This window comes from Pleurodeles waltl, chromosome 3_1 (genome assembly GCF_031143425.1).
Source record: "Pleurodeles waltl isolate 20211129_DDA chromosome 3_1, aPleWal1.hap1.20221129, whole genome shotgun sequence".
NCBI lineage: Eukaryota > Metazoa > Chordata > Amphibia > Caudata > Salamandridae > Pleurodeles > Pleurodeles waltl.
The window spans coordinates 58,960,780-58,981,476 of NC_090440.1; positions in this window are offsets into that span (position 1 = coordinate 58,960,780).

Below are 20,697 nucleotides of genomic sequence, written 5' to 3' on the forward strand. Positions count from 1 at the left end.
ACCATCTTTGAGGCAGTGACAGGTGATGTTTGCATGTAATGTATGCTGTGCTGAGGTAATAAACTCGATTTTGACCTTAACACTGCAGTAATAAATGTGTTAATGTGTATTTATTTGTACAGTTGTTCTAAATAATAGGTGCTTTGGGCTATTGAGCCATATTTCATTTTGTTGCCATCCATTGAAAATGCATTTATTGATTTGCATATAATGCTTGACCCCGACAATGTATTTACATAAAGCTTGGCCGTCCATCAACTCTGTCAGTTAAGATTCAGAAAGTCATCTTTCAGGAAAAAGTCTTCATGGGAATAAAGCTTGGGAGGGTGTTAAAAGTGTATGATTTCCCATTTCAGTTCCCATGCGAAATTCTGCCAAATGATAGAGCAAATACCGCTGAACGTATTTACACCAAGCCTGGCTTGAAACTAGAACTTTACTCAGCAAGAGTATGTTTTGATTTGGTGCAAATCCGTCTAGTAGTTTTTGAGATATTTGTGCACAAAGAACGTGTCGGTGGGATTTAAAAAGTAAGCACTTTTGAATATATTCTTTAGAACTCACTCTCTATCACATACTGAATTTTTTATGCAGCGGGATTTGTAAGTGCCCACCAAAGAAAGAATTACTACTGTTAGGTGGATCGTGTCCAATGCAGGGACAAGTTTACACACACACCTCAACTCACCAATACCAGCACTCAGGACCACAATCAGGGATTGGAGGCAGTAGACCAATGGCAGCAAAAGTGAGGTGGATGGTGTCCAATGCAGTGACAAGTTTACACACACACCTCAACTCACCAATACCAGCACTCAGGACCACAATCAGGGATTGGAGGCAGTAGACCAATGGCAGCAAAAGTGAGGTGGATGGTGACCAACGCAGGACCACGTTTATGCACACACCCCATTCACCCGTGCGAACAATCAGGGCTGCAATCAGGGAGCACCTCAAAGACAGAAAGAGTAGAGTGAGGCATAGTGTGGCATAAGGCAGGGCCAGAAATACGTACACGCCCCATTCATCCAGACCAGCCCCCAGGGACACATTCAGAGATTTGGGGGACTGCTTCAATGGCAGCAAAATTGCAGTGAGGTGGTGGGTGTCCAATGCACGTCCAGGTTTACACACAAACCTCACTCACCCATATCACTTGTCAGGGTGAAAATTAGGGATTTGGGGAAGTAACCCATTGGCAGTAAATGTATGCAAAAGTGCAATGATAGATTAAAATATTTTTGGAAAACAAATGAAGGAACAGTGGGAATAGTGTGTACAATAAATATCCAAAAACTCTAACTCTTGCACTTAATCAGATACACAATCAGGGAAGGAATAGTACTGTCAGTCATTGGTTATCCAAAAAAGAACCAAAAATACAAATTGCACCACCAAGTCAAGTACACACTCAGGAGTAATCAGAGAAAATTGAAGACTGTGATGGCAAGTAAGCGTTGGTGAGACAGTGGGTATTCAACGCAATTCCACAATCAGAGCAAAATAATAACATTGAGTTAACATATTGTTTCTTTTTCCAACTAGCAGTTACAACTACATTTTGGTTGATCTTTACTGAAAGAAAAAAAGGTAAATTTATTTACAATCAGGTAAAAAAAAATTACTGATTTGGAAAAGAATGTTATCATAAGTGAAAACATTGCATGTAAATACTTTTTGAAGCCAACTATCTTTAAGAAAAGCTTGAAAAATAAAAAAAGAACACAGTTAAAAAATGAGTCAAGGCCATGGCTCAACTTTGTTAAACCACTGAAATTTGCCACATCTGGCTTGCGGTACCAATCATAACTGTCACCACCCCTTTTCGTTGTTAATATCATCAAACAACATTATTGACATCATAAGTGACAACATCAATTACATCACTTATCACCATCACCTGACCACTTGAACCATATTAGAGCTACCCCCTTCAGCTACCAATTGCATCACAAATGACATAATTGATTAAATCAGGAGTGTCTTAATTGATGACATCAGTCATGACTTCATCAGTGGCATTACTAGTAACATCACAATGCCAGACCCACATCGACTGGCCCTGCAGCCAACTGCACACCACTCATGGCCTTTCTGTTGCAAACTCATAAGGTTGGGCCCAGGTCTTAGTCTCAGGCTAGGCCCTGCGGGCAACTTCCACTTCACATGGCCAAATCTTTGCTTATCTCGGGAGTTGGGTGAATATGATAGAAATAAACAAAAAATCGCAAAAGAAAATTGAAGGTTAAAGTGATATTATAGTATAGTTAGGTATGATAATAAGATCTTACCTCACATAAAAAAACACCTCAGAAATTCACTAGAAACCAAACATTTAAGAAACTTTATAGCTAGGTGCAGAAATAAGTTAAAAACTAACATCTGAAAAACAAAAAACACTAAAACGTGCCAGGTTGTGTTTACTGAGCTAACTGTAACTTGTACCCGTGCCATGCACTGCTTATGCCCTTACATATGTCATCACTTATGACATGTTAAATGATATATTTAATGACATCACTAATGATATCACGGATGACCTCATTGATGACATCACTGATTGCACCATAGTCATATGAACCATAGACTTACTCATTGTACATGTGTGGGTCCATAACACTGAGTAGAGTAAGTCCTGGAGGCAAGCATGATTGCTCATGTTTAATGTTTTGTGAACCACTGTTTAGAAATCACTAAAGTTTAGGATGCAAGTATCACTCCCTGTTAAGTTAAAGGTTACATGCGCCTAATGCGGATTACAGAAGTACGTTTGAAATTAGGTCTTAGCTTAAAGCTGAAGCCTATTATAAAACACCTGTGAGAAATGTCAAACCTTCTGTTGAAAATAGCTCACCAGTAGATATCTGGGAATGTACCTATATTAAATAGATGTACTACAGTGCAATACATGTATATTTCCAGACCTATCCTGAAGATTTCGAGACATTGGAGATTGGTGAATCATATTGAATATATGGGGTGTCCCACTTAGAGGTGGTTTACTCAAATGGCCACAAATCCTATAGGTCGGTGTCACAATGACTGTATAATGTCGTCAGTGATGTCATCAATTATGTCATTTGAGATGTCATCAGTGATGCCACCAATGATGCCATTTAAAATGCCATGAGTGATGTAATATTTGAGTGTATATGTAGGGCATGGTGCAAGTGCACTGGTGAATTTCAGAGTTTTTTTCATACACTAGTTTTTTTCTTATTTCAACACCTAACTGTAACTTCATGATTTCTCTTCTCAATCCCACTGTAGTGGAATTGGGCTGTAGGTGCTTAACCAATTGTCATACCTACAGTGAACTAAAAAGTCTGAAATGTCTTCTTGCACCCCCAACATTTGCAGTTACTGCTAATGACTTCATGTACATACGTTTAATTGTTTAATAAATCACATTCAGCATATGTACTATTTGCTCCGTTTTCCTGAGCAATTCATTGTGACAGATTTTCCAAATTCTGATTTTTATCTCTTCCATCTATCTAATATGTTTATTATTCCTAGTGTTAGGACCTCATTCCATCATCCTCTTTACTCCAGGTGACAATCGGCATACAAAGCAAATGCTGGTATCATAGGGCACTGTATTTTGGGATGCACACTTGGCATGTCGAGTTTCTGGCATAGGATTAGGGGCTAATATGCTAATTACTCTTAATTTACCCATCTGGAGGGTCATTTACTTGGATTTACAAAAAATCACCTGCATGATTTGTGCCACGTTTTCTCTGGCAAAACCTGCGTAAGCAGAAATCTTTGGGGTGTTAAAATGAATGTTCACATTAGGACTCGTTGCTGCTGGATTTATGCTATAAACATGCTTGGCTAGTGACATTGTGCACACCAGTTTAAGAAGTAAAAATTTGGGCACAGAAATAATTAGGTTGCACAGTGACATAAGCACCTTAATGTTTAGAATAGACAGGAATAGGGTGGTCATTACGATGTTGGCGGTAATGACCGCACTGCCAGCGGTGGCAGTAATTACCGCCGACGGCATGGCGGTTCAGAGCGCCATGTAAAGAAAACAGCAGTGAACTGGCTGGAAAGCAGCCAGTTCTCTACTACCCACCAGGCCAAAATCGACCGCCAGGCCAATGGTAGCCACTTTCACCCCGGCCATGGAGGCCAGACTGCTGGTGGGATAATGATCCCATTTCCACCAGGGATTTCCTGGCGGGATAATCTGCCAGGTAATCCCTGACAAAAGCATACAGGGCATACAGGTGCCACCTGCCCTGTAGACCCTCTCCCTGGACATAACAGGCACACCCACTATACCATTGTGTATGGATTGCATCTCCTCACCCTCATCATCCTCCTCCTCCTCCTCTGTGTGCCCCTCAGCTTCCTTGGCAGTCACCCAAGCCCTCAGTGCCTTCTGCAGCTCCTCCTTCCTGGTGGAGCCCTTAATAGGACAGGCAAGATTTTTGCAGAACTGCCTCAACTGAGCAACTGTATAGCTCTCCAGTTTCCCTAAGTCAAAAGCAACTCCAGCTGATGCATCTCCAGATTCAGACATGATGAAGAATCAACAAAAGTACAAAGTCCCAAGGCAGAAAAGAGTTCCCAATGAAGTTTAAAAGTCAATAAAAGATCAGCAAAAATATGTAGGTAGGAAAAAATTCAAAAAGAGAAAAAGCAGAAACAAGCTGTATGTGGTCATGTTATTGTCTGCACTTAAAACAGTAGTGTACATTTAATCACTGTATATCAAGTACAAATACAAGTTCAAATCCCATCGCTGCTACCAATGTTAGAAATGGGGTCGTTGGTTGCCAGTCAGGTTACCCCCTGTCCAAGCAAGGACCCTGACTCTAGTCAGGGTATAGGAGAATCACCCTTAGTTAACCCCCACTCACCCCCTTGGTAGCTTGGCATGAGCAGGCAGACTTAATTTCAGTAGCGATGTGTAAAGTATTTGTACCAACACACACAGTAATGCAGTGAAAACACTACAAAATGGATACCACACCAGTTTAGAAAATTAAGTAATATTTATTTAAATCAAACAAGACCAAAACGACAAAAATCCAACATACACAAGTCAAGATCTGAATTTTAAAAAGAATAAGAGTCTTAATCCTTGGAAAACAGTGAGAATGCTGTTGTTACACAAAGTACCTGGTTAGCTTAAAAAAATAAAGCAGCATAGGCGAGCGTGCATCGGAAAAGGGTATTGATGCGTCGATTCCTTACTCACAAGTGAGACCGTGAGTTGTTTCCTTCTCTGGTTGGGTTGGTGATGCATCATTTTTCTCCCTCGCAAGAGAGTGATGCATCAATTTCCAGAAGGGGCACCTTGGATCAGCGCAGAGTCGGTTGTTTTGGACGCCCAGGATCGATGCGTGGAAAATCCGGTCACACGGTGTTAGAAAACCGTGCTGTGTGGGGTTTGTGTCATTATCAGCCTCCGTAAGGGGGTGTTGTGAGTCGTTTCTCCAGCCACGTTGCATCAATCTCCCATCCACGATGCAGGTAGAGCACTGATTTCAGCTGTGTGCACATCGTATATCAGGCACGTTGCGGAAGGTGCATCATAAATTTCCCCGCACGATGTTCCCTGCATGGATTTTCTGTTCTTGGCTGCCAGCTTCACATCTCAAGGGCCTAGGGACTGGATAGTGCACCACTTGGCAGGGCAGGAGTCTCAGCTTAGAGTCCAGGTGCTGGCAGGGGAAGCCTTTGATGGCCCTGAGACTTCAACAAAAGAAGACAAGCCCAGTTTAAGCCCTTGGAGATTCTTCTCAAGTAGGAATGCACAACAAAGTCCAGTCTTTGTCCCCTTTCACAGGCAGAAACAGCAATTGCAGGATAGCCTAACAAAGCACAGTGACAGGCAGGGGCAGCACTTCTCCTCAGCTCTTCGCCTTGGCAGAGGTTCCTCTTGATTCCTGAAGTGATCTAATTTTCAGGGGTTTTGGGTCCACTGCTTACACTGCTTTCTGCCTCTGAAGTAGGCAAACTTCAAAGGAAAGTCTCTCTTGTTTGTAAGATCCTGCCTTGCCCAGGCCAGGCCCCAGACACACACCAGGGAGTTGGAGGCTACGTTGTGTGAGGGTAGGCACAGCCCTTTCAGGTGTGAGTGACCACTCCTCCCCTCTCTCCCAGCACAGATGGCTCATCAGGATCTGCAGGCTACACCACAGCTCCCTTTGTGTCACTGTCTAGAGAAGAGGTGCAAACAGCCCAACTGTCAAACTGACCCAGACAGAGAATCCACAAACAGGCAGAGTCACAAAATGATTTGAGCAAGAAAATGCCTACTTTCTAAAAGTGGCATTTTCAAACACACAATCTAAAAACAAACCTTAGCAAAAGATGTATTTTTAAATTGTGAGCACAGGGACCCTAACCTTAATATTTCTATCTGCTCCCAAAGGGAATGTTTTTAAAGGTAGCCCCCATGTTAACCTATGAGAGAGATTTTCAACACTATGACAATCAGCCACCTCAGTGTGCTGAGATGACAGCTTAAAAACGAAAGCAGTTAATGTCATTAGGCGCTGACTGTTCTCACTTTGATTTGAGCGAGGGGAAACTAACTCAGCCCCTGAGCACCAATCAATGTGGGAATGGAACCATTCAAAAGAGGACAGTCTCTCCTTAATACCAGTACCTCTCCCTAGTGGCTATCCACAAGCAGGGATTCACATGCTAACCATGGGAGATAGAGCTTTGGGGGAATGGCAACCCATGGGAATGGGTGAGTGCTTCCCTGAAAAAAATGAAAAATTAAAAAACAGCCTTTCTGCCCCCTTAGGTGTGTTTAATGAGGGATTATCTTGAGAGTGCCACATCAAGAAGGCAGAAGGCTCACTAGATACCAGAAACAAATATTTGGTTTACAAATAAGGAGTGATAAGGCCAACCCTGACTTCAGGCCAAGCCTCCACACAATAGTCACCCAATGCGATTGGGGGTGCGATTAAGGGTAGTAACACATTTTTCATCCCGGGGGGCCGAAAGAAAGTTTACTAGGAACCTGGGATGCTGTTTGCGAAGGAGTACTCCCTCACTGGCACAAGTAGGTGCTCTCCCCAAAAGCATTAAAAACACTCTTTCTGCCACCCCCAAGGTGTGAGCTGAAGAGTTGGAGAGTGTACTGCCAATCTACCTACCCCCAAGAAGGACAAAAATGTCATTGGGCACCACAGGAATTTATTTTTTCTAAAAAAGAAGGGGTGGAAGTGGCACGCCTTGGGCATGACCCCACCTCAATACTGCTCAAACAGTCTTTCTGACACAATCCGCCCACTTAAAGGGAGGAAAAGGCCACCAAGCATCAGATATTTTGTTGGGATCATAGGCAAGTGCTCCCCCTTAAAACAATTAATACTACTCCAATCAATCAAGTGGGATAGTGTGGCTTGTCACCAGTGAGGGTATCCAGGTGCTTGCTGTGGATCTCATTCAAAAAGCCAGACCTTTAACCCCTTTCTGAAGTCTGTCAGCGTGGGCGAGGTGTGGAGGTGGAGGGAGAGGGTGTTCCGGGCTTTGGCAGACAGAGGGGAGAAGGAACATCCTCCGCTGTGGCAATGGCGTGTGCAGGGGATCTGGGAGAGGGCAAGGTGTGTGGAGCGGAGGTTCCTGGAAGGGTCGTGGAAATGTAACCATTGATTTAGGTAGGCAGGTCCTTGGTCATGGAGGGCTTTGTAGGCATAGGTCAGGAGCTTGAAAAGGCATCTCTTCTGGACTGTGAGCCAGTGGGGGTTTTCAGGAGCTGGGTGATGTGAGCTCTTTTGGGTAGGTTGAGGATCAGTCTGGCGGCTGAATTCTGGATCGACTGGAGTCTTTGCATGAGTTTGGTGGAGGTATCTGCATAAAGTGCGTTGCCGTAATTCAGATGGCTAGTGATGAGGGCATGCGTCACTGTGGGGAGAGTGTATAAGCAGGCTGAGGGTATGGCGTTGACCTGTTGTTTCATGGAGAGCTTACTGTCTAGGGTGATTGCGAGGTTGTGGGTGTGGTCTTTCGGTGTGGGGGTGGGTCCGAGTTCTGACAGAATTTTTCTAGAGGGCGGTGCGTTTGTCAATGATGAGGACTTTTGTCTTGTCAGCGTCCACTTTTAGGCAGTTGTCCCTCAACCATGCTGACATGTCCATCATGCAGATGTGGAAGTTGACCCTTGCTGCAGAGGTGTCAGCAGAGAGCGATAGGACTAGCTGGGTGTTGTCAGCATAGGAAATGTTAATGTTGTGTGCTCTGATGATGCCTGCAAGTGGAGTCATATAGATGTTTAAGAGTGAAGGGCTGATGGATGAGCCCTGGGTGATGCCCAGATGATGTGCTTGGCTTGCGATGTAAAGGGGCGGGGACAGACTTTCTGGGTGCATCCTGTGAGGAAGGATGCCATCTATCTGAGTGCTTTCTTTGTTAATCTGATATAGTCTAAGCAGTTGATGAGGGTGTGGTGTGAGACTGTGTCAAAGGCGGCAGAGAGGTCGAGCAGGATCAGTGTGGCTGATTCTCCTCTGTCCAGTAGGGTGCAGATATCGTCGGATGCAGCAGTCACAGCTGTCTCTGTGCTGTGATTTGCCCTGAATCCTGATTGAGAGGGCTCCAGCACGTTGTTGCATTCCAGGTGATCGATGAGTTGTAGGACGATGGTCTTTTCCAGAACCTTGGCAGGGAAAGGGAGCAGAGAGATAAGAACAGTAGTTCTGGAGTTCACTGGTGTCTGCTGAGGGGGTCTGACTTCTGCATGTTTCCTGGCATCAGGAAAGGTGGCAGTGGTTACAGAAGACTTGATGATGGCAGTGAATTGAGGGCTGATGTCGTCTTTTGCTAGGTTGAAGAATCAGTGTGGGCAGTGGTCAGTGGGTGCTCCCGAGTGGATGGAGTTCAAGAGGGTGGTTGTGTCTTGTGCGTTGTGCTGTTTCCATGTGTTGATCATGAGGTTGGCGGTGGTGGTTGGTCGGTGGCTGCAGGAGTTGAGGGTTGAGCATCAAAGTTCTTGTAGGTGGTAGCTATCTTGTTGTGGAAGTGATTGGAAAGGGAATCACAGAGTTGTGGCGAGGGGGAAATTGAGTTTTCTGTGGCTGCTGGGCAGGTGAACTCTCTGACGATTGTGAAGAGTTCCTTGGATTGGTTGGAGCCATTGTCGATGTGATGGGTCAGGGCCACTCTCTTTGCTGCTTTGATCTGTCAATGGTATTTGTTGAGGGCTGATTTGAGGGTGGCTCTGCAGGTGTGGTTCTTGCTGGTGCGCCGTCTTCTCTCGAACTGTTTCCACTTGCGTTTGGATGTGCTAAATTGCGAGGTGTACCAGCTGGTTTGGTTGGCGGGTCTGTGTGTTCTGGCCAATTTGGTAGGGGTGACTTGGTTGGTAGCGCAGGTGAGACAATTGTTGAAGTATTTGACTGCAAGGTCCAGGTTGGAGGTTTCTATGGGCTGTGTGCTATTGAGGGCGGGTGTCCAATGTTGGTGCAAGACCTTGGACCAGCTACTTCAGGTGGTGCTGAGTTTGTTGGGTGTGGTGCGGACGTGACTGGTGATGGTGAAGTGTACGATGGAGTGGTCCGACCAGGTGAGCTCCAAGATGTGCTGATTCAGGGAGCAGAAAGCCACTGGACACCAGGAAAAATTATTTTATAAGTAAAAGAAGTAGTGGTCACAGCTCCCCCTGGTATTGGGCCATGCCTCTACCCACTAACAGCTGTTGTAGTCTTTCTAGCCCTAGGGCATAGAGTCAGGACTATTCCTATAATGTAACCCCCTGGGAGGCATCTGGGAATTTATTTGAGAGGTAGCAGTAGGCATGGAAAAGTTCTCCCTCTCATAAACAATATTAAAAACAATCTTATAAGCAGCCCCCTCTTGGGGGCAGAAATCCCACTGGATACCAGGGATATCTTTTTTTAAAACAAACAAAAGAGTGAGGCAGCCCCACCTGCCATTGAACCTGATCCCCAATGCTAACGGATACAACAGTCTTTCTGCCTCACCTGGGAGCAGATTGGGGGTTCTTCATGGAGGTATTTTGGGGATTAACTACATAGAAGCCTTCTATGAGTGGTGTAATTTGTTTTTTTTAAAGAAGTGGTGGGTTGACCAACCCAGACATTGGGCCTGGCTTCCACTCCATCAGGTACAACAGACTGTGCCAGCTCTAAAAGCAGATTAGGGGTTTTATCCCAATCTGTTACTCTGCCCCTCAGGGGCATAAAGCCCATTTGACCCAGGGATAGTTTTTAAAGAATGAGGAGGAGACCCCATGGGTCCTAGAACATGCCCAACTGTCTGTCAAGCTAGAGGTAAACTATATTATTTTGGGTATGATTTTGCCACATAGGCTGGCAGAAACAGAGTAAATCCCAAGACCGTATTTTTTTAAGGTGCCCCCCTGAATCACATGATCATATGGGTAATCCCAATTCAGAGTTGCACACATAGCCATTATTATAAATTCAGTATCTTGGGCACATTTCAAAACTGCATAAGTTTGCTTTATATACCCATTTTTCATTCATTAGATTTTATCGCATCAATTGTTTGGCTGGTACACAATGAAATATCATTCTAAGCTGCAGCTTAGTTGTTGCCTCTAGGTCTTACATGGTTTTGGACCACCAACAAACACTAATGGCCCGGATTTAAGAGGGCCTAGCGCCTTCTTGCACCACATTAGTATCATGTTTTTTTCGCTAAAGTGGCCTAATGAGGCCAAAATCATCACACAAGATTTACAAAGTGGCGCAATGCATGCATTGTGCTACTTTGTAACCCCAGAAAAAGTGGCGCTGGCCTGGCCCAGCATTGCCTGACAGATGCAACAGTATGTTACATTTGTAAATCTACCATGTGAGAAAAAAAACTGATGAAAACGTCATCTATTGCGATTTTTAGTTACTTTTTTACATTATTTTTATTTCTGTTATTATATTTTTGGAAACCATGAGCGATCAACAAAAGTGACCTTTTACTGAATTCCAAATGCTGTCTACCTTTCAGAAATGTATAGCTTTCTGTGTTCTCAAGTTGGTTTTATACCTATTTCCACCGCAAACTGCAACGATGCAGAAACCACAAAAAATAGAAAAAAATAACCTGCTACCTAAAAAATGAAAAAAAGGTTTTTTACAACTCTATTCCTGAAAGCAGAGAAGTGATTTTAACACAGCAAATACTGTAGTGATGCCTTTGTTAGAAAAAATTTTCTTCCTTGCACAGCACAATTTCCCATTTTTTCCAGAAATCAAATTATGTCTATATTTTCGTTATTTGTGCAGGGTACCCTTAGAATCCCCAACGCATGGGAAACAAAGGACAGGAATTTTACCTGGATATCTTTGTTTGGGGAAATGATATGAAGGCTTGAGCAAAAAGTGCCCTAAAAATCAAAAAAGAGGAGTGGAACAGCTTCAGCAATAAAGGTGTTAAAGTGAAACCAATTCGCTATGCCAATGCTTGTTGTCTTTTAGGAAGGACCTTTTCTCTTCTGCTGCTGTTTTCAGTGCACATCTCAGTCGCGACACACAGACTAACAGCAAAAAGAGATTGCTGCTCTGGCAGAGTCAATGGGACACAGGCAGCCTAAACAGTATTATACGACATGATGGCAGGATCCAGCCGGCTGCAGCTCATTTCATGCACAGGGTTCAAAGGTCAATCAAAGCGGGTGAATCATGGAGGTCACAGCCCTTCAGGTCGGAGGAAATGCCATTATCAAAGTAATCTTTGCGCTGTAATGCATTGCTGGATGCCCGTGACCGGCAGTTAATAACATCAAATTGTTTGCCATTTACTACATGCTGAAGCCTTGCCTTACCCTTTGCGGGCGCGGTTGTTGCTGCTGAAATTCAATGGGATTTCTGACACCACAGAGGTGTGTAGTGACATATTTAGCAGCGCAGCCTATTCAGTGCATGAAAACTCATGTCAAGGGGTCGTTTTCATTACCGTAGCATCTAATAGCGGCGCATGACACGGACAGGGAGCTGGTTTATGGAGCGATCTCCGGCCTTGTTGTAGCAGGTTTCGTCCTGTCTAAGCTGCAGCGCGAGGCCTGTTTTACTAACAAGGCAGAGTCGGTAACAACGCGAAAGGAATTCTGGGAGAAGCTCTCACAAGCCACCTCTTCTGCCGATAGGTTCGGATCATTGGCACTGAATCTGGGGCCAGATGTAGCAAAGATTTTTACCCATTCTGTGTCTATGGGAAAAAGTGTTTGTACATATGGCCCCTGGTGTGTTCTTCCTTGACACTCACATGAAGGTCAATTTACCAAAATGCTAGGGGTGAGCGGGAGTCTCATCACCTGACCTTTGACCTTTGTTAGCACGTCTGACCTTAATAAGTAACCTTACAAGGGGACATGAATAGTTCGATGAACCCTTTGACTCGCAATTAAGTAGTTCCCACTATAAATCCAGTACAGGCAGATCAATAATCAATCAGTAATCTCAATAATCAATGATAATAGCATTAATAGTCAAAAGCAGCCGTGAATAACCACACCTTCAGTAAAAGTTAGAATATTTATTTCCCTATACTAGCAAGGCAAAAATCATGTGAGATAATCTCAGAATCAAATGATACACATACAGAAACATCACTGGCTGTCCAAACCTGCGCAAGAAACACAATCTAATCAAAGCTTGAATTACTACACATTCTAAAGTTACCATGCAAATCAATAACAAGAATAATTGTGTAAACCATATGACATACATTTAGATTCAGCAAAGAAATCCATGAACGTTATTCCCTAAAGCAAATTCTCATTAGTGAGGATCCTCATCTAACATCAGATTAGCATCAGCATGTTACCCTTCATGCAAAACAATGTAGTAACACAAATTTGGAAAACACCTAAATATAACTTTATCAAAACAGTGCAGTTGGTACCTAGAAAGGAAAGGCGAATACTCATAACAAACACATGGGTACAAGAATACCTCTCCTCAATTGGATCTGCAAGCTAAGATAGTATTCGTCATCAGGACATCAGTTCGGTGAGCAAGACATCAGGTTTCAGCATCACAGTTCGGAAAGAGCAGTCTTTAAGCATTAAAGTTAAGCATGTGTCTTGTCAAGATGCTCAAGAAAGTAATAGCTGTGGCAAAAGGCAAAAGCGCAATGAAAACTTCTCCTCAGTGCAGTCTTATTGAGTTAAATTTCCTGAAACTACTTCCCAAGTCCCTATTGGTGAAGGGATCGCATATTCATCGTTTGTCCAATAAAACAAAAACTTAAAATCTATAATTTCTGATAGGCTTCTCCTGTAATGTCCTCATCGTCTGGCTTGTCAGGTAATAATATTGTTGCAGTCATTGTCTCCCATTGTTCTTCTCCTGAGAAAGTCAGTCTTACACACATTACACTTATAATGTTAAATTTAGCAAGAACAGCATCTTCTAGCAAGCGGTTCTCATGAGAAAAACTTTTAGCCACAAGCAAATTTGGACAGTACAGTGGAAAATCACAGTTTAATTCTCTAAGACAGCCATTTTATTAAACGTGAAAGAAATGCAGCTTGACATGAGGCCATGCAACTAGGCCAAGACCTACGCTAAGTAAAGGCTTACAATTAATAAAGCAATACATAATAATGCTAAACCCTTAATACGAAATATTACTACATTAATCAAACATAATAAGCTTCATGTTTCAAATTAATAAGCCATTAAGAAGTATACTTCATGAACATTGGCGGCCACTCATTGTGATCACATTTTCAAATGCGTGCATTATTTTTCTAGGTTATACATTTTCTACGCAAATCCATTACTCAGATAACATGAATACTCTATTAATATTTTTATTAAAACTCCTGCGCTAGCAATCCCTGCTATGATGACTAAATGTGTCATCACACTAAACTGTCACTCCCAAATTTTTGCATCAGCTAAAATTCTGTCATTTCAATCAACTTTTCCATTTTCTTTTCTTCTATCTTCTGGTCTTTCTTTGACTTCTTTAATTTAATCCTTTTACACAATTTACATATTCCCCATATTCCAATTAAGCAAACCACGACAATTAATATCCCCTGTGTAATTTTCAATAAGATTCCTTTCCCAATTTTTCTGAGTCAATTTCCTCTAAAGCAAATCCCTTGCCAACGCTGTCACAAACACCTGGTTCTTTCAATTCTTTCAAATCAGCACTTTCATTAGTGAGATTAGTAAGTAAGCCTCTAATTTATTTACTATTATCAGGAATGAACAACCAACAAGGCCTAGAATTAATCATCCTACAAACTCTGCCATCCGCCGCTAAAAGAATTTCTAAAGTAAGGTGATTTTGATAAGTCATAGCTCTTTCGGCAGCTAAGTTAGTATCTATCAGGAGTATGGCTCCTGAAAAATTTGTCAGCATGTTATCCACAATAGTAGACAACTTTTGAATGTTTATTGAATTCAGAAAAACTCCTACTGAAGGAATCATTGCTCCAAATTCATCTCCCACTATACCAGAAGGAGCGTTCCTCCTCTGTCTCATATGATGTAATTCAGTCACTTTTGGAAATTTCTTTAAGTCATCCATATGAAAAATCTTTGGGAAAACTATTCCCAAATAACATGTCCCATACCATCCTCTCGGAAGACGGTAATAAGCATTTGGACCACAGATGTAATATATCCCAGGAATAGCTGGGTCCTGTCTAGTCAACATAAATGTCTATTTATTCTGAAGCAAAAACACATGTCTAAATTCACTCATTCCCACAAAGTATCAGCGTGTGATTTAGGCCTATATTTACAAAGTTTCCCTACATGTTGTGCATCTAGAGTCAATTTCCCCTGTGTTTTAATTGCACTATAAGCATAATCATTCTTGTAAGTTCTTTTCTCAAAACCTTTTTCTAACTTCTCCTTTAATGCCTTTCTCCTGTCGTATGTGTTATGTAAGCAGCTCTTTTCCAAAGGTGTTAGCAAGCATGTCAGGTTATTCCTGTCAGCGTAAGCTGTGCCAACTGTCAATGTAGGTTCAAAGAAACCCCTAACTAATACTATATCATTATCCTTAGCTATTCTAATGAAATACCTAATTATAGGGACAAACGAAAACACCATATCATAATTGGAATAGAAATACTGAATGTACCCCTGGTTATAGAATCTTGTTAGTAGCAGACTACAACTTATTCCCTATGTTGGAGGCAGTCTATGGTAAATATCTCCTTCTTCGACTGATGAAGGAATCTGTGTACACCCATAATAATTCTTCACATCCAACATCTCAACATACTCACCCAAGAAGTGATAGAAGACATTAGAAGAAAGTTCCCTATTTGCATAGTTCCCTCATGCAGATACTTCTCATCTAACCTAAACTTCTCTACTGCTGTTAGTGCAGTAGTTGTCTCGAAAGCAGAAGTATAGTTGGCTTTGCTCACATCAAGAACAGACACTCCTACAATCAATACCACAAACAATATCCCACATACAATCACCAAACCAATATTCATATATTTACAGCGCCTATCCTTCCTACCTTGCTGGCTAATGTCGCTCATGATCTGTAAAGAATCAGAAAGCAGAAGACATTTTTTTTAGAAAAACTGCAGCAAAAATCAAAAACAAAATCTTCTTTCAGCAGTTGTTTACAGCTCTCAGTCTTTCTTCCAGGATCCATGTTTGTCAAAAATCAGTAAGCAGCTTGTCAGAATCAGGTTTCAAAGGTCAAATCAGGTTATCAAAGTCTTTTCCGGTTGCTCTCAACAGTCTCTTTCTCAAAAATGTTCCTCAACTTGTTTCAACAGTTCAGTTCATCAGCTTCCTTCAAGTGACAAAATTTTGACCCGGATTGTCTCTATCAAAACAAAAAGACAAAACTTGTTGCTGCCATTCACTTGTAGTTGTGTACGCCTAATCAGGGCCTGCGTATCTTCGACTTGCTACTCTCTTTCTCTTCAACTTTCAATCACCATTCAATTCTCCTTCACTCAGATCTTCTCTCCTTGTTGTATCCACTTCTTCTTCAATTGTTGTTCCAACAACCACTTACTTTCTCTTTTCTTGTGACTCTGGCCACTTATCTCCTTTCAGTGGACCCCTAGTCAATGTTCTTTTCAGAGACAAACTTGTAACTTTTCCTTGCTTTATGGTGTTTTCTCTTGACGGACCTGCAACTGGTTCAGGAGGATCAGATCACAGTGACTTCGACCCACCTCAACTCCTTCCCCCTCGGGGTCTGGCAATTGCTCTGTTTGTCCCTCAAAATCATCTGCTTCTGGGAAAGCCCTCCTCTGACTAGGCTCTCCTGATGCCTCAATTGAGATAGGCTCTCCGTCACCCTCCTGGAGGTCTTCTCCTTCGTCTCTCACAGGAGTGGCTGAACCGTCCTCAACGGGCTCAGATCCAGTCTCAGTTCCCCTTTGTTCTCCTTCCAGTCCTATAGTTGTTGGTACTCCAACCAACTCCCGTTCATTGTCCAGAGGACATGCCACTTTCTTCGTGTGGCTGCCATGAATCCAGTTTGGAACTCCAGCGCACTTCACGGCTGTGGTAGTTGTCAGAACTACCTGGAAATGTCCTTTCCAACAAGGCTCAAGACACGTTTTCCTCACTTGTTTCTGAACCATAACCCAGTCACCGGACCTCAGATTGTGCCCTGGGTCATGAATCAGTGGCAGAGCGAACCACATCAGCCAGACCTTTGCAGTAGTCCATCACCATATCATCTGTAATGTTGACAAGTGCATTTGCAAGCACCACTGGCAACCTCATGGCTCGGCCCATAAGGATCTCATGCGGCGACAATCCTCTCTTCCTGTCGGGTGTGTTTCTCATTGTCATCAGAACTAAAGGCAGTGCGTCTGGACATTTCAGATTCGTGGGCGCATACATCTTTGCAACTCTTGACTTCAAACTACCATTAATTTGCACCACTGGCCCTGATGCTTCAGGGCGGTAACTACAATGCAACTTCTGCTCAATGTTACATGATGCACACAGTAATTTAATTACTTCATTGTTGAAGTGACTTTCCCTATCTGATTCTAAAGAGATTGGAAACCTGAAATGTTGTATCAGTTCCCTAAGCAGTAGTTTTGTTACTGTGAGACTGTCAGTTGTTCGTGTAGGGTAAGCTTCAATCCAGTGACTTAAGATGCACACAATCACAAACACATATCTCAGACCTCCACACACAGCATCTTAATAAAATCCAGCTGCATTCTGCTGAATGGACCTCCTGCTTTTCCAATGTGGCTCAAATTAACCACTGTCTGTTTCCCCATGTACATTTGCGGACAAATGATGCAACAATGGAAAACTGCTTCAGCAACCTGTCTAACCTTGGGTTGAACCAACAACCAGCTCATGGCATCCCTCCCAACATGTGTTTGACCATGATAATACCTAGCCATTTGAGACAACAGACTGTTAGACAAAACCAATTTACCCTCTCTTAAACCCACAATTCCTCTTGTCGTAGCACACATTCCATTTTACTCCATGAACATTTTTTCTCCCTGTCAACATTATTCTGCAACATTTTTAATTCCTCCAAGGTATCAATTACTTTCAATGCAAAACTTGGACATGTTTCACCTTCTTCAGGTAACAGTTTCCACTTATCATTGAACGATATACAGTTCAATGTGCAAAATCTTGCGACGTGATCTGCATATCCATTCCCAATGACACAAAGTCCTGTGACTTTAGATGTGCACTGCATTTCACCACGCCAATCTTTTCAGGCATTTGAGTAGCATGTAACAATTCTTTAGTCCTCTTACCATTTCTCACAGGTGAACCAGAAGAGGCCATGAAACCTCTCTGTGACCACAATTGGCCAAAATTATGGACTATTCCAAATCCATACTAGCTATCCATATAGATGGTAACTTTCAGCTGACCAGAAACATGACACACTCTAGTAAGGGCTACCGGTTCTGCTACTTGGGCAGAACACACTCCTCGAAGCCAAGAAGCTTCCAGTATTCCTGTAAATGTGCACACAGCATATCCTGCTCTCAGTGTCCCTATATTGTCTCTTAGTCAAGAACCATCAACAAAGATAATTTGGTCATTCTCTTCCAATTGGGTACCTCTAATGTCAGGTCTCGGTTTTGTGCACAAGCCACTTACTTCAAGACAATCATTCTCAATGTCTTCCAATTTCTCACTTTCAACATTCTCATTTGGAAGTAAGCTTGCCGGGTTCAGCACCGTACATCTTTTCAATGACACATTTGGTGACCCTAGAATGCTCGTTTTATATCTGGTCAATCTTGCACCAGTCAAATATTGGGTTTTCGTCTTTGTAAGTAGGATCTCAATAGAGTGAGGGACCATTATAATGAAGGAGTATCCCATCACAATGCCCTCACATTGTGGGAAGGCTTTGTCCAACCGCTGCAACTGCATGCAAACAACCTGGTAAGGCTTCTGCAACTGGGTCCGAAGTAGCTGAAAAATATGCTATTGGCCGGTTTACACCTCCATGGGCCTGTGTCAAGACAGACAAAGAACATGCATCAGGTTCATGACAAAACAATGTGAAAGGTTTTGTGTAGTCATGCATACCCAAAGCCAGAACCTTGCGCATACTCTCTCTCAATTCAGTGAACGCTTTAATTCCAGCCTGGCCCAACTCTATTGGATCAGTGACTTCTTTATGAGTCAGCTTCGACAATGCTCTTGATATGACTGAAAAATTGGAAATTCATTGGCGACAGTTGCTTACCATCCCCAGAAACATCCTGACATCTCTCTGTGTGGTCGGGGGCATTCCTCTGCATTATGGTTGTAACCATTTCTCTGGATATTTTTCTCGATTCTTTCGCAAACTGGTGACTCAAGGATGTAACTTCTTTCTGACAGTATTGCAATTTAAACTGAGACACTTTATGACCATTCTTTCCCAAATGGTTCAGTAAGGCAATCGTGTCATACTTGCCTTGTTTTGGACGCAATCCAAGTCATCAATATACTGTGCCAAGGTCGATTGCAAAGGCAATTCCACCGACTTCCAATTCTTTTTCAATATCTGATTGAATATGGAAGGTGACCCTGAAAACCCTTGAGGAACCCTGCACCATCAGTAGACTCGGTCCAAAAATTTGAAACAAAAGAGAAATTAACTGCCCTTATGAAGAGGCACAAGGCTCATGACAATTCAATGACAGTGAACCATTCAGCATCACATGGAATCTGAAACATTGTTACAGCTAGATTTGGCACCACAGGACAACATTTGACCACAATGTAATTTATTTTTCTCAAATCCTGGACAATTCGAACTTTCCCACAGGGTTTTTGCAAACCCATTATCGGTGAATTACATGGGCTGCTCAACACTTCCTCCAGAACCCCTTGTTTCACAAAGTCTGGAATTATTTGGGCGACCTTCATAAGGACATCTTGTGGCATGTGGCACTGGGGAATTTGAGGAAAAACTGCATTCGGCTTTACAGTAACTTTAACTGGCTCAACTCCCTTTATCAGACCCATATAATTTCCTGTCAGATCCCCCACCTTTTCCTTAACTGTTCCCTGTAAATCGGGATGAAGCTCCTTCACTATGAACATTGGGAAAAATTCAGTCAGAGGATATTCCTTATTTGTAGTCTCACACTCTATTTCTCGGGTTGGTCATCTTCATCATCGCTGTTCGTTTGAATCTCAATCCCATCATTTGAACAAGTAATCAAGCATTTTGTTTTTCACAACAAGTCTCTTCCCAGTAGGGATACTGGACTTGAATCACAGACAATGAATTTTTGCAATCCTTGAAAGTTGCCAATTTTAATCTGAACTGGGTCTATAATCGGGTTGGTCAAATAATGATTCGATACCCCTACAATCTGAACTGTCTTACCTGAAAGGGGCAAGTTTGGGACTTCAACTGATTTTACTGTAAAGCGTGTAGCTCCTGTGTCAACCAAGAATGAAGCTCTGTAACCCATGACTTTTCCCCTCCCATAGGGACCTCTCTGATCTACTTCTAAGGAGGTTGCAAGCACACATGGCTCCTCATCTGAACTTTTGCTCAACCAATCATCGTTTATTCCATTCTCACTGTGTAACAGGAGTTGGTGCACTCTGTTATTACTTTGGTTAAGCTTCTCACCTGTGACCTGTTGAGAAAGCATCATTTGCTACTGTTCCATTGGGGCTTGCGGTATTTGAAATTCCTGTCTAGGTACCATGGGAACCTGCTGCTGCAATGGGTGCAACTGTGTCGTTTGTACATGTGGCATTTGCACCTGCTGCATTGGCTGAAAATTCAGCATTTGATTCACATTATTTTGGAAATTTGGATTAGGACCTCTCATTCTCGCCCTCTCATATTCTGGATCGAATTGACATAATTACTTTGCTGAACAACACCTTCCTGCACCATCATCGGACACTCCTGTTTCCAATGTCCAACGGCTCTGCAAACGAGTAAAGGCAACAATTTCTTCATTCCCTGTACATCCTTCTCTCATCTGGGGCTGAAATACCATGTTTCCCTGCTGCTGCTGTGGTAGCTGCTGTAGGAAATGTCACTGCATGCCTGACTGTGCAGCTTTAATCTGCATCACCATCGCCTTTTCTTTCAGCTTTCTCTGCTTCAATTCAGTTTCATCGCTACAATACTTGGCATACTGCAACACCTCATCAATCGGCTTTGCTTGCCAGCAGATCAAATGACTCTTAATCATCTGGCTAATTTCAGGTCTCAGTCCTTCCACAAATCTGAACCCAAATTGAAGTATGTCCTTCGCTTCAATTGTCTCTGTAC